The sequence below is a fragment of the Cheilinus undulatus genome, linkage group 8 (genome assembly GCF_018320785.1).
Source record: "Cheilinus undulatus linkage group 8, ASM1832078v1, whole genome shotgun sequence".
Lineage (NCBI taxonomy): Eukaryota > Metazoa > Chordata > Actinopteri > Labriformes > Labridae > Cheilinus > Cheilinus undulatus.
The window spans coordinates 50,438,234-50,452,365 of NC_054872.1; the positions used below are offsets into that span (position 1 = coordinate 50,438,234).

General features: G+C 39.0%; 1 long non-coding RNA gene across 1 annotated transcript; it reads right to left on the reverse strand.

Annotated features, from left to right (window-relative positions):
- Window positions 1–414: 414 nt before the first annotated feature.
- On the reverse strand, window positions 415–2,833 carry LOC121513174. The gene is made up of 2 exons (XR_005992180.1): window positions 2,757–2,833; window positions 415–627 (listed from the first exon to the last, which is right to left on the reverse strand). It is a non-coding gene; the product is annotated as an uncharacterized LOC121513174 (long non-coding RNA).
- Window positions 2,834–14,132: the final 11,299 nt, after the last annotated feature.

Consider the following 14,132-nt stretch of genomic DNA (forward strand, 5'->3'; position numbering starts at 1 on the left):
AACAGGCAAATATATATAAATAAAATGTCCTTTAGCAATATGGTGAAGACCCTGGCATATTACAGTCACAGTCAACGCAGCGTCTGCTTACAGTTTATCATGTCTAGTCTGAATCACTACTTTTGTTGAAAACATCAGGGCCCGTTTTCTAAAACATAAGAATCCTAAGAGACAGTGCTAATTTGATCAACCCAGTTCATGACTGAAAATGTTAGTTTATCTTTTTTTCAGGGAGAAAGATGAGAGTAAGTCTTGCTAAAAATAGATCGAAGACTAAAGCTACATTTAAAATAGTTGCCAAAAATAACACTTTTATCAAAGTGATGTTGCACCTCACCCTCAGATAAAGTTAAAAAAAAAATCTTTTAGATGAGTTAAACTTCTTCTGGAAGACAAGATGCAACACATCAACCATTTGGCTTTTGTAGTAAAATACATTTATTTCAGCAAAAGAAAACCAGTAAAGTTTTGTAGGGAAAGCTTGAACATAACTGCAGATAAGTGTTTAAAGTAGGTAACATTTCTATAAAATGACTATTACATTCATGATCTGGAAAAACATTTAATCGCTGCTCATTTGTAGAAATCATTCCTCCTCAGTCCTCAGAATATGGCTGATCTCATGAACTGAAAGGAGAAGAAGAAAAAAAAACATTTTTACACGTTGTCATTTTCTTTTCATAACTCTTCAAAACTGTCCGTCCGTCTGGATCATCCTTGTGAACGTGATATTTCAAAGTTTATTTTCCAACTGTGTGCTGTTGGCTCAATATTCCAAGAATGCATTGAAAGATTTTTGTCAAATTTTGCACAGATTTACACTTGAACGTAATGTTGAACTGGTTAGATTTTGGAGGTCAAAGGTCACTTAATCTACTCATCAGTTGACCTCCATATACCATATATTCTAAATCATGCTACTGTGCTGTAGAAAAAGCAAGAAATCTACTTGATATTTACTCAGCGAGCATTATCACCTGGCAGCCAATGCCTCCAGTACATTTTTTGTTTTGCCATAAAATTTTTAAAAAATGTAATATCACATTTTATGAGTTAGACTTTATTGCAGTCGATAATCCACTGGAAGATATTTTTAAAATAATTTTTCAGATTGTATACAAAAGTTTTTAAGGAAATTATTGATCATGTTGATTAGACAGAGGTCTCCCAAACCTGTGTATCAAATATGATACAGTCGGCTTTAAAGGATAAAGAAATCAGGCACACAAGTAGCAACAGACAAAGTGAAGCAGCAGGTCTGTTCAGCTCTGATATTTTTTATTTATTTAATTCATTTTATTTAACCAGGAAAACCTAATTGAGATCAATAATCTCAATTACAAGATCTGATAGTAACCTGAGCTCATCAGACAGGTGCTGCCATAGTGTATGAACTGTGGAGCTTGTTGGTGGATGAAACTCATGCCTGGGCTGCTCAGAAGAAGTGTATAAACATCTGTGCTAAGAGGAGCTTTCTCTGTGGCCCATCTATGAGTAAACTGTCACTACAGCAGCAGCCATTCTACCAGCTTCCAGTACAACCAAACCCTGTCTGTAGCTGCAGCCTCTTCTCCTTGAATGATGCTGATTGGTCAGGAGCGTTCTCAGACCAGATACAATCTTTTCAGATTGGAGATCTGCAAGATAGATCTGTCTAGTAACAGACATGGAATCTGGACAATCCATCTGCTTGGCAAGGTGAGAATATGATTAAGGCATGCACTAAAGCTCCATGACCTTAACTTCTGACTCCAAAATCAGGTTCGAAAAAATCTGTGAAAGTGTTGTAGGGATATCGTGTTCACAGGAATGGCTCAGACAGATGTACATACGGACGGATCAACGGACAGACAGACGGACACCCCTAAAGGATAACGCCCTCATGCTCAGCTATCACTGGCACACGGACAATAAATGAAGCTCTTCTTTCTGACAGGATGAAGTCAAGTTCTTGTTTTAAGTTTTGATGTGTTTATTAATCATTTCTAATCATAGGTCTGCGTTTAATCACTGTACATTTATCAAAGCTGTGTGGGTTTTTAAAATTATTATCATTGTAACATCATTATTATTCCAGCTTGAGTCATCGCTGAAACCGAGGCATAAAAATCACTAAATCTCTGTAAAGAGTTCCTGTATTAAGTTTTTGGTATATACGTAAAACATTTCTCATTATCTCTGTACCTTGTCCTACACACTGTGCTCTTATGTATTATTGTGGTCTACTTTATTATATCTACTTGTAAGAAGTGCCTATATATATATTTTAGACTAATTTCTGTTGTTTTCTACCTCCATTGAATTGTAATGTTCTTTGGAGAAATAAACGTTCACCTTGTTGCCAAATAAAGCACCACTGTCTTTATGATATTAATGAAACCATGAAAAGTCATCCTACACTATTTACTTGGATATATACTTTAAGAATGGCAGAAAATGAACTGATCCTTATTGGATATTGTGATGGTGGCAGGTGAAAACTAGTAACTAGGAAGTGGTTTACAGTTGGTTTAGAAATAATTCCTGCATTTGTCTGTCTTTAACTGGAACAGTTCAATTCTGGGGAAACTGGATTAAACTCCTCATAGATATGACTTCAGTTGTAGAGATGGATGACCGTTGAAAAACCATCTCCTCTGTAAACACACACACACCTGTCAGGCATCCTGTCAGACTCCTGGCAGATATGTATCAGGTTGTTATGTTGTCAAATATCAATGAAAGAGAATTTCAGAAACAGAGAAAGATGAACTCACCTGTCTGAAATTGAAGCTGGCCACCTGGCAGTCACACGGCAGATTGAGCAGTTGTGCCTGGAAACGATCTGAGACGAGAGAAATATTTACAACAAGAATGAAGAGGAGTTTACACAGAAAAATGGACATTTCACACTAAACTCGCTCTTTTAAATGTTAAAAATCGTGTTATATATTCTATGATTAATCTGTTTGACAGCACTGGAATGAGCATCAAATCAGAATTTTGAGCCTTTCTTATCAACTGAAAGTGTAAATTTAAATTTTGAAGTTGTATTTTTGCATGGTTTCCATGTTTACTAGCCATAGGCAAGGCTGCCCAAGGGGGGTACTTTCTGGGGCCCATGGAGGTCAGCAAAATCATGGTCCATTGTAAAGTTAAGCTGTGAAAACAATATTTATTCTTTAACCTGAATAATAAGCACTTTTATCAAAGCAAAAAAAAAACAAAACAACTTTCAATTATGCTGTTGTACAATACAGCCTTTTCAAAAAAGGAAAAAACATTTTCCCAGTATGAACATTTGTTTTAGTGATGTTAATAATGTTAATGGGCACACTTATCAAAATAAGAAACATAATGTCAGACCCTATAGCCAGGCCATAATGTGTACAAATGTCAGGATGTATAAAAAAAGGAGAAAATGAGAAAACATTTTTGAGGGAAAAGGGGGCTAATGGTTGAAGATTGTCAGAATTACATAAATGGGAAAAAAGTGACAAAAATAAGTTGCAGAAACGGGCAAAAAGTGACAAAAAAAAACTGTGCAAAATGGGTAAAAGTGGCAAAAGTGAGTTAACATTGGCAAAAGCAATGGAAATGAGCATAAAGCTGCAAAAGAGTGGCCTAAAAGTGAAAACATGAGCATTAAGTGGCAGAAAATGGGCATTCAGTTGCAAGGTGGGGAAAAGCTGCAAAACCAGTGACAAAAATGGGCAGTAAGTGGCACAATTGGGATAAGGTGGCATAAATGAGTGGCAAAAAGCAATGCAATAAATGGGTAAAAATCAGCAAGAAAGAGGCATAAACTGGTAAAAAGTGGCCAAGAAATAGTTAAAAAGCAGCAAACGTGGCAACAGTGGACAACAATGGTTACAAACTAAACAAAATGGCAAAAGGTGGCTAAACTAGACAAAAATAGGAAGGAATTGGCAAATGGGAGCAAAATATAAAAATGGGCAAAATGCAGTATAAAAGGTGGCAAAAGTGGGTATAAAGGAATAAAAATAGGATAAAGATGGCAAAAAATAGGTCAGAATGGTTTTAGAATTGCATAAATGGGTAAAAAGTTTCAGAAAAGGGCAAAAATGTGTAAGGTAGCAATATTTGTAACAAAATTGGGCAAAAGTGGCATAAATGGGCTAAAATGGCAGAGGTTGGGAAGGTGGCAGAAAATAGTGGCAAAAAAGGCCAAAAAGTGGCAAAAGTAACAAAAATGGGCACAAAGCCACCAGAAAGTGGCATAAATGGGTTAAAAGTGGTAGAAAAATAGCAAAAGTTGGGAAGGTTGGGAAGTACTGTCATGTGTATAGTCGCCATGTTTCACGTTATTCCTCACTAGCCATGCACGCGGAGCTCCCTAGCAGCTACGTCACGTGTTTTGTCGCTCTTATTGGCCCGTGGAGATGTGACAGACAGAATGTTCATCCAATCACACTGAGTTTTTTTCAAATCCTCTGCCTTTTCTCAAACGTTTACTATTGAAGCTTTCCCAGATGGATGTGTGAAACACATCCATCTGACGTGTCAGGTTAAGGTTTTTCACTGTTCTAATCAAAGTTTTCTCACTGAATGGAGCATGAAAGAAAACACTCACATCCTCGTCAGCCATTACGCTCCAAAAACATCGACTATAACAGCTGGCAGCCTCGTTAACCCAGGTTATATTAATAAGAGTAATGTCAGGGTCAAATTTACAGGCTCTATGTACATATCCTTTGTTTTCTTTTTAAGCCGTAGGTGGAATTATTTTCCTGATCATCGTTCGCGAGTGCCAAAAAGCGCAGTGCACTTCAGTCAGCTCCTACAGAGAGTTCGTTTTAACTCGTTGTGTCCCTTCCTGTTCCCGTCCTTGTCCGTAAATTAAATGCTTTATGAAAAGAGGCCAATTTTTATGGATAGAAGGAATTTCCCCTCAAATAACAGAATGTTGGCTCAGTATCTCCTTGCCAGTATACAGTATATATACAGTAAATAAAATATCATATACATTGGCAATGACCCAATAAGTCAACAAGTATGCACAATAACCAACAAAACAAAACAGAACCAAACAAACAGCTCAGGTGGATCCAGTTATACACAAAGATACAGGCAATCATCCAATATGCCCACAACAGGTCACAGTCCAGGCTCAAGAAGCTCCCCTTACAATAATAGCAGAGAGATCAGGTCCAGTATAATTCAAATAAGCCTGCCAGACTTTGTAAAAGTGGTCTTTCTTTGCATGTAACATGTTTGTAAGATATTCAAGAGGGACCAGTTCAAACACAAGTCTACTCCATCCTTTAACTGTAGGGCTCTTATCACTAATCCATTGTAACAATAGATTTTTTCTTGTGGCAAAAGTGAGAATGTTATACAATCTTTTGTTTGCTTCAGTGCTTAACATCTGACTTGGAAGACCCAAAATCAAAGACATGGCATCCAACTCAAACGTTTTATGAATTATTTTCCCCATTTCAAAAAGTATTTCTGACCAGTACTTCTGCACATTACCACATGACCATCAACAGTGAGTCAGAGTGCCTATTTCTGTTTTACATTTAACACACAGAGGGGAAAGCGATGGATTAAAGGAATGCCTGCGACTGGGAGATATATGAGTTCGATGTATAATTCTGAATTGGATTGACTTTGTTCGTGAGCATATTGAAATCTTTTTAGCATATTTCCAAATACTATCCCACGTCTCATCAATAGTCACTGATAACTCCCTCTCCCATACACCCTTAACCCTCTGTGTGCCAATAGGTGAGATATCACAAATTACCTTGTAGAGAGAGCTCAAAGACACTTTCTCTGGATGCTGTAGTAACATTTTCTCAATTACAGATACTTCAGGGTGTTCTATAAGAGTAGTACTCTGGGTAATATAATGCCTTAGCTGTAAGAAATGGAAAAAAATCCTGTTGTGAGAGCTGGTGTGCATTTATTAATTGTTCAAATGACATCAGACCATTGTTCTGGAATAAGTCCCCTAATATACTTATATTTTTGTCACACCAATGCTGAAAACCAGAATCCAGTACGCCTGGCAAGAAGTCTGGGTTGTCTATTATAGGAGTAAACATTGAAGTTAACTTAGACCTTCCCTCTAGGTGCCGCACTAACCTCCATGCCTTCAAAGCATTAAGTGTTATTGGATTAGAACAATTATCTGTAATATTCTTAAAACTCTTAAAGAATAGCATGTTCTGCAATTTACATTTAGATAAGGATGATTCGATATCCAGCCAGATACAAGAAGATTTGTTCTTTATCCATCCAGATATAAACTTCAAGTGAGTAGACAATTGGTAAATTTTAATGTTCGGCAAATCCAAACCACCCATTGAACTTGGTAGTTGCAAAACAGCCAATTTGATTCTTGGTCTACGCTTGCTCCAAATGAAAGAGCTCAGCCAGCTGTTCAAATCCTTTAGAACCCTTTTTGAGAACGATACAGGAATCATTTGAATGGGATAAAGCAGTCTGGGCAATACAATCATCTTTATCAAGGCTACACGTCCCCGCCAAGAAACAGGAAGCGAGTTCCAATTTTCTAAATCTTGTCTTATATTATCAAGTAAAGGAACAAAATTGGCCCATTTGGTCAAACGATGGGGTAACAAAAATACCTAAGTAAACAAAACCAACTTTCCCATTTAAATGGGAAAGATGGTGTAGTCTTGGGTATGGTGGTAAGACTTCCCAGGGGCATGGCTTCTGACTTATTTAAGTTGATCTTATAACCTGAAAATTTACTAAACCTGCTGATGACATTAATTAGCGCTGGCACAGACGTCTCAGGATCACACAAAAATACTAACACATCATCAGCATATAAAGTTATTTTATGACAGAAATCACCAATTTGTAAACCATGTATAGAGGGATTCGTTCTAATGGCCTCAGCCAATGGCTCAATAGCCAATGCAAATAAAAGGGGGGAAAGGGGACAACCCTGTCGGGTGCCTCTATGTGTGTGAAAATAATCTGATTTGAGGCCATTAGTCATAACTGCTGCTTGAGGATCATTATAATAAATTTTTACCCACTTGATAAAGTTTAAACCAAGCCCAAATTTACCTAAAGTGTAAAATAAAAAAGACCACTCGACTCGGTCAAAGGCTTTCTCTGCATCCAGAGAAAGCACCAGACCATCTACAGATTTTTGCTTAAAGGCTTGAATTACATTCAAGAGGCGTCTCATGTTGTTTATTGAGTTTCGACCCTTTATAAAACCAGTCTGATCCTCTTTAATTAGAAATGGTAGATCTTCTAGTCGAGCAGCTGAAACTTTAGCGAGTATTTTCCGGTCTACATTTAACAAAGCAACAGGTCTATAAGATGAGCAGGACTCAGGACATTTAGCTCTTTTTAATATCAAAGATATGTTAGCCTCTTTAAGAGTTTGGGGTAGTTCTGCGGCAGTGAATGAATGATTTAACATTCCCAGTAAGGGTTCCAAAAGTAGGTCCTGGAACTCTTTATAAAATTCACCACTGAACCCGTCGGGTCCAGGTGATTTCCCATTCTGTAAACTTTTAATAGCGTTAATTAACTCTTGTTTTGTAATAGGACCATTGAGAGCATTTCTTTGCTGTTCTGTTATTGTTGGGAGATTAATCTGAGTAAAGAAACTTTCCATTAATTTAGGTGCATCCTCTGTTTGTTCAGAAGAGTACAAGTCCATGTAGAATTTTTTAAAACATTCATTTATCCATCTATTTTCAAATACTCTACTGCCATCAATGTCCGCTATAGCAGCTATAGACTGGGATTCTACTTGCTTTTTCACCAAGTATGCAAGACATTTCCCTGGTTTCTCTCCATACTCATAGAACTTCTGTTTAGTATATAAAATCTTCCTCTCTGCATCAGCAGAGGACTAGGTGTTAAAGTCTTGATGTAGACGCACACACCTTTTTCTTCAACACAGATCATTTACCTTTATGTTTATTAACAGCAGGTGTGTATCAACTGTGCATGAATTTAATGTGTTTGGATGTAAATAAGGGGTCCAGAGGTAATGAAATGACATCAAAATGGAAGATGTGATCTGAACATTTTCTCCCTCAAAACTCTCCATGTCTTTATATCCTAGGATGCAATATTACACCAGTAAATGTGGTATCCTGATTGATGGTGGTAGATGGTGTGCAATTAAGGAGTAAGAGGGATTTTTTTTGTTTTGTTTTTTCACTTATAAAACATAAAATTAAACAGGAGAATAAAAATCTATCAGGATGAGGAAGCAGACAAAGAAAGAGATGAAACATAAAGCTGCACGACACAATAAATACCAGCTTAAACTAAATTAATATGTTTTTTTTATAATTAAGCAATGAGAGTATCAGCAATAGTAGTAGCAGTGGTAGGTGATGTAAAAATATAATAAAGATATAAATATTTGTAATAAAATTATAGGAACAGAAATTAAGATTCAAAAATTAATTTTAAAAGAAGACTAAATTTAAAAAATATTTTAAAAAATATTTAAAATCATTTAGAAAATTTTCAGAGGCCACTTTTATGGTTAAAAAAAAAAGTGTTGAAAGTGCTTAAAATTGTACAAAAATAGGGATTCAAAAAAAAAAAATTCAGGGGGAGAAACCTCCAGACCCCTATCGAGGTTGGTGCTGTCTTAATTTGCCAAATAGTTGCCTCTTCTTGTTTTTGCACATTATTGTAGAAAGATGAAAGTGTAAAAAATCATTTTTGTTTTAATGTGTAAAATATGAAAAAAATTATGTAAAAGTTGTCTATGGTAAATAACGCCCCTAATTTTACATATAGCATAGCATGTAGTTTCCAAACACTAAAACTGTGGCTAGTGTAAATACTGTGTGGCTAATAAACACCTCCTCTTCCAAAAAAGTTGGAGCGCTGTGTGAAATGTAAATAAAAACAGATGTCAATGATTATCAAAACTCATAAATCCATATTTTATTCACAGTAGAACATAAAACATATCAGATGTTCACACTAAAACATTTTACTGTTTTATTAAAAATTTTAGCTCATTTTGAATTGGATGGCAGCAGCACATCTCAAAAAAGTAGGGACAGAGCTGTGTTTACCGCTGTATAGCATCCTCTCTTCTTTAACAGCAGTCTGTAAATGTCTGGAGTCAGGAGACCAGCTGCTGGAGAGTGGGGGATGAGTGTTGTACCATTCTTGTCTGATGTTACAATGTTACAATGTTACAATGTCATTTAGCAGACGCTTTTCTCCAAAGCGACGTACATTTGAGAGCAAGAACAACACAAGCAATGATCTAGACAAGAAGAAACAACATCAGTAAGCGCCATCAAGTGCTTCAGGTTCAATTGGACGCAAGTGCTGCCGTGTAGAGTTTAAGGCAGAGTACCTAAAATATACGTTGTTTATGTAGTTTTTTTTTTTGTTTTTTTTGTTTTTTTGTTTTTTTTTTTTGTTTTTATGTTTTTATTTTTATTTTTTTTGTTTGTTTTTAGACATCAACAATGAATCAAGGAAAATGTGGGATCACTAATCGCCATTCATTAGGCTTCACAACAACTATTACCAAGTACCAAGTGCTGGATCATTCCCAAAGAGCTGGGCAAAGAAATCCCAGAAGTAGAGCAGGACAGTGCGAGCTAACTATAGTTGGGAAACTCATTCAACCACTGGGGACAGCAGTGGAGAATAGTCTGGCTGAGACTCAGTCTACTACTGGGGACAACAGTAGAGAATTGCCTAGCTAAGTGCAAAGTGTTCTCTGAAGAGCTGGGTCTTTAGCCTTCTCTTGAAAGTAGACAGGGAGTCTGTAGATCGAATGGAGTTGGGTAATTCATTCCCCCTTTTATGGACAACAGAGGAGAAGAGTCGAGCTAGTGACTTAGGAGCATGATGTGCTGGAAGTAGCAGGCGACTTTCGCTGGCTGAGCGTAGTGGGCGAGAAGGGGTGTAGACCTGGATGAGGGACTCCAGGTAAACAGGAGCAGTTTTAGTTACTGCTTTGTAAGCAATGATTAGAGTTTTGAATTTAATGAGCTGCAACTGGAAGCCAGTGTAGAGAGATTAAAAGAGGCGTGACATGAGCTCTCTTGGGTTGGTTGAAGACCAGACGTGCTGCGTTCTGGATCAACTGCAGAGGTATAACTGTGCATGCAGGTAGGCCTGCCAGTAATGAGTTACAGTAGTCAATACGTGATATTATAAGAGCCTGTACTAGGAGTTGTGTAGCATGCTCTGTCAAGTAGGGTCTGATCCTCTTGATGTTGTAGAGGGCGAAACGGCAGGACCGAGCAATCGAGGCCACATGGAGCTTGAAGGTTAGCTGGTCATCAATCATGACACCCAGATTCCGGGCTGTCTTAGTGGGCAAGAGATTATTTGATCCAAGCTGGATATTGATCTGCGGTTCCATAGTGGGACTGGCTGGGATGATAATGAGCTCAGTTTTGGGCAGGTTGAGCTGAAGGTGACGTTCCCTCATCCATTTAGAAATATCAGCAAGGCAGGATGAGATCCGAGCTGAGACAGTTGTGTCATCAGGTGGAAAGGACAGGAATAGCTGTGTGTCGTCTGCATAGCAGTGATAAGAAAAGCCATGGGAGCGGATGATTGCACCAAGTGAGGTGGTGTATATTGAGAAAAGTAGGGGACCAAGCACAGACCCTTGAGGCACCCCTGTTGATAAGCCATGCAGTTTAGACACTCCTCCCTTCCATGATACTCTAAAAGATCTCCTGTGAGGTAGGACTTAAACCACTGTAGGGCAGATCCTGAGATACCAAGTGAAGAGAGTGTGAGAGGAGGATTTGGTGGTTTACTGTGTCAAAGGCAGCGGACAGATCCAGCAGTAAGAGAACTGAGGACTGACCAGCTGCTCTGGCCAAGCAAGTGATTCCGTTACGACAAAAGTGCAGTTTCAGTAGAGTGGCCCGCCTAAAGCCAGACTGATTCTGATCAAGTAGATCATTGTTCTGCAAGTGTTCTGAGAGCTGGTTGAAGACTGTGCGCTCCAGTATTTTTGATAGGAATGGGAGAAGTGAGACCGGCCTGTAATTTTCAACCAGGGCTGGGTTGAGAGTGGGTTTTTTGAGCAGTGGTGTAACCCGCGCTTGCTTGAAAGCAGCTGGGAAAACACCTGTGGACAGAGAGGAGTTAATGATACAACTCACAGCAGGGCTGATTGTGGGCTCAATCGCCTGCAAGAGATGTGATGGTATCGGATCAAGGGGACAGGTTGTGGGCTTAGAGTCAAGCAGAAGCCTGGTGACCTCGCTCTCACTTAGTGGAGAGAATGAGCTAAGTGATGCATCACTAGCTGGTGGCAGAAAACTGAGTTGGACAGGCTCAGAGAATTGGTTGCTGATGGCACAAACCTTGTCAGTGAAGTAGGAGGTGAACATGTCTGGAGTCAACATACTGGAGGGTTGTGGGTTTGAAGGAGAGAGGAGCGAGTTAAAAGCAGAGAAGAGTTTGCGTGCATCAGTGGCAGCACAGATCTTTGATTGATAGAACGCCTTCTTAGCAGATTTTAGAGCAGAGGTAAAACAGGACAGTTTTTGCTGATAAGCACTCAAGTCAGTGGTTTGTTTGGATTTACGCCATTTTCTCTCTGCCGCTCTGAGCCCTGCCCTTTGGGTTCTGATGACCTCAGTGAGCCAGGGACAAGGTGGAGTATTACGAATAGGCTTAGACACCAGAGGGCAGAGTTTGTCCAGAGAGGAGGTCAGTGAGGAGCAGAATGTGTCTGTGGCCTCGTTAACAGTGAGTGTGAAGGACTCGTTAAATGAGGCTAGTGCAGCTGAGACCTCGTAGACAGCTGTGCTGGGTCAAGTGACTGAAGGTTTCTGCGGTATGATCTTAATTGAGTAGTAGATTGTTGAAGTTCAGGTAAGCCAAGTGAGAACTGAATGAAGTAGTGGTCAGAGAGGTGAAGTGGTGTTACACTCAAATTAGCCGTGGAGCAATTGCGAGTTAGAATCAAATCCAGTGTATTACCAGCCTTGTGTGTAGGAGGCGTTTGAACCAGTTTCAAGTCAAAAGAGGACAGTAGTGAAATAAAATCAGTAGCCTGGGCTCTATCCAAGTGGATGTTCATGTCACCCATGACAACCAATGGTGTGCCATCATCAGGGATCTCTGAGAGTAACATGTCCAGTTCCACAATAAAGTTGTCCAGGTGACCCCCAGGTGGGCGGTATACCACAACCATGTAAGCCTTTATTGGGGCAGTGACCTGTACTGCATGATATTCAAATGAGGTGTTATTGTCCAAGGGTTTGAACTGGCTGAAGTTCCAGCTATGAGAAAGAATAATGCCTGTGCCACCTCCTCGGCCAGAAGAGCGAGGTGTATGAGAGAACACTGCATCAACTGATAGAGCAGTTGGTGTTACAGTGTTCTCAGGACGGACCCAAGTTTCTGTCAGGGCTAGGACCTGAATGTTAGACAGTTTAGTGAGGGAATTGATGAATTCTGCTTTGTTAGCTGCAGACTGGCAGTTCCAGAGGCCAACTGTGATAAAAGGTTGTGGAAAAGAGGCATTCTGCAAAGTGGATAGATTATGCAGGTTTCGTTTTCTGTAACTATTGTGCTTCTTTCTGTTCCCATATATGACTTGTATTTTTTGGTTGCACATGTTGCGTTAGACTGCTGAGGTGCGTTAGACTGTTATGAGGCAGTGCTGCCTGTCTGTGGCCTTGCTCGGTGGACTCGCACAGGTAGACTCGCTGGTCTTTACCCAATGTGGTCTTCACACAATTGGGCTTCCACAAGGGCTGACGCTTCAGCGCAGTCTGTGTACTTATATAGAGAGAAATGCCACAGATGTGCACAATTGAGTTGATTGTGCACAGCCGCTAACCGCCCCAGCTGGCAAATTTAGATTCAAACTCTCTTAAAGCTTGGACTACAGTGAAACTCCGCCCCGGCAGTTTACACTTTTAGCAATCAATAGAGGGAGCCACACGCGTCAACTGCCTCACCTATTGTTGCAGAGAGAGTGAAACTAACACGTTCAGCCTAAGCAACACTGCCAACAACCAACAACATGTTTGGCTTGTAGTGATGTAGGATTCTAGAAACGTCTGGATGGGAGCACAATCTCAGCGTCCTAAAATAATGGCCTAAGTCATTTTTTAAAATGTATTTATTTACAAAAATGATGTTATTGCCTCAGTCAACTCTCCTTGATGCTGGCCACCTCACCAGCATCCTCAGCTGAACAGATCATGTGATCCTACCCGTTTCCTTCATGCGTCCTAGACTGTTAACCCTTTTTGTCCATTTTTGCCACGCTTGCTGCTTTTCCACCATTTTTTACCACTTTTTTCAAATTTATGCCACATATTTTTCACGGCTTCATGCCCATTTATTGCATTGCTTTTTGCCACTAATTTTTACCAACTTTTCCTGCAGTTTTAACCCATTTATGCCCTTTTTTGCAAATTTTTGCCCATTTTTTCACTTTTATGACACTTTTTTTTGCAGCTTTATGCTCATTTTTGCAATGCCTTTTTACACTTAACCCATTTTCATTGGTTTTCTTGCCCATTGTTGTCACTTTTATCCCGTTAATGCAATTTTGATTATTTTAACCCATTTTTGTCACTGGTTTTTGCCGCCTTTCTGATATTTGCGTCTTTCTACCCATTTTTTTCACTTTTATGCCACTTTTTTTTACTGCTGTATGCCCATTTTTGCAATGTTTTTTGACACTTTAAACCCATTTTTGCTACTTTTTACCCATTCTTGCATCTGGCTTTTTTTTTTTTTGCCAATTTTTATCCCAGTCATGCAATTTTGACTATTTCAACCTATTTTTGGCCTCTTTTCACAATTATCCTATTTTTTTAGTTGTCTTATTTTCCTCTATTTTATGCATCCTGACATTTGTGCACATTATGGCGTGGCTATAAGGTCTGACATCACTTTTCATATTTAGTTCAATGTGCCCATCCTTGTTATTAAAATCACTAACAAAAAGGTAATTTTATGAAAATGGGTTTAAGCAGAAATCATTGGTTTATTTATTTTTGCTTTGATAAGAGCAGTTATTATTCAGGTTAAAGAATAAATATTGTTTTCACAGCTTAACTTTACTATGGACCATGATGTTGCTGACCTCCATGGGTCCCCAGTTTAGCTGGGCCCCAGAAAGCTCCCCCCCTATGGACAGCCTTGCCTGTGACTGG